The 1,123-nt window shown below is 28.8% G+C and overlaps 1 non-coding gene across 1 annotated transcript; it reads right to left on the bottom strand.

Moving 5' to 3' along the window:
- Window positions 1–803: 803 nt before the first annotated feature.
- Window positions 804–910, bottom strand: LOC139313513 (U6 spliceosomal RNA). The gene has a single exon (XR_011600117.1). It is a non-coding gene; the product is annotated as a U6 spliceosomal RNA (small nuclear RNA).
- Between the last annotated feature and the right edge of the window lie 213 nt (window positions 911–1,123).

Below are 1,123 nucleotides of genomic sequence, written 5' to 3'. Positions count from 1 at the left end.
CAATATTGTTTAGTAATACAATAAATCAATAATTCGAATTTTTATCTATTGCACAAACCTATCTTGTAATAAGTCACTTATTGATCAATTAATAGTTAAACTAATTTGAACTAAGATAACCCTCTCACCTGCTACCACTACTTAAGCAAATTATCTTTACCTACTCTTATTTAACACTTAAGCACTGATGACTTTCTAATATATCTTGAGCAATCTAAGTACACATATAGATAATTAATTATGCAATCTCAATATTCAATATTTTAAGTTATAAAAAGCTAATCAAAATTAAGAATCAATAATTGAAAGAAGAAAGGAGGAGAAGAAAGGGAAAAATCCAATTATAGAATATAAAAGATTATAGCGTATATAAATTCCTTAATAAAAAAATCTAAAAAGTACTTAATAAATTTTAAATAAGTTCACAATTAATTTAGATTATCTAAAATGGAATATGTAATATATATAATTTAATGTCCATTCTCCAATAGTAGGCAAATCTTCCTTCTTCCAATATTGCGCCACCAAAAGTCTAGCCGCAGTTATTAAATTTAGTCTCTATAACCGTACAATCTGTGATTATACCCAACAAAAACAATTGTGGAGTAAACTTTATCTTCTTTTTAAGAATATTTTGGATAATCCACCATATTTTAATCCAAAATGCTTTAACCTTTTTACAAGTCCTCCATATATGACCGTAAGTGGCATCATCACAATCACATCTCCCACAATTAGGTTGTACATTCGGATACATACAAGTCAACTTTTTAGGATCTAAATGCCATCTATAAAACGTTTTAAAAAATATGGAACGCTTCACGAATTTGCGTGTCATCCTTGTGCAGGGGCCATGCTAATCTTCTCTGTATCGTTCCAATTTTAGTATATGTGCTGCCGAAGCGAGCACTGTATGTTTGACGTTTTGAGCCCATTTAATCATTGTTTCCTTGACTGTCTCTTCTTCCATTTTATAGCGTAAAAGATATTTGTAGATTCTGCTAATTAATTTGTTTTCTGAATCTAATATAATTTTGTCTATTTCTTGTTTTTGTTTATGAATTTCATACGTTTTTATGTGTTCTCTATATTTAGATTGTATTTGAGTATAAGTCCACCAATC

This window comes from Pituophis catenifer, unplaced genomic scaffold (genome assembly GCF_029215685.1).
Source record: "Pituophis catenifer annectens isolate HBS135680 unplaced genomic scaffold, rPitCat1.0.hap2 SCAF_2, whole genome shotgun sequence".
In the NCBI taxonomy this organism is placed as follows: domain Eukaryota; kingdom Metazoa; phylum Chordata; class Lepidosauria; order Squamata; family Colubridae; genus Pituophis; species Pituophis catenifer.
The sequence above is the reverse complement of the archived record's forward strand: the minus strand, read 5'-3'. Positions and strand labels throughout refer to the sequence as shown.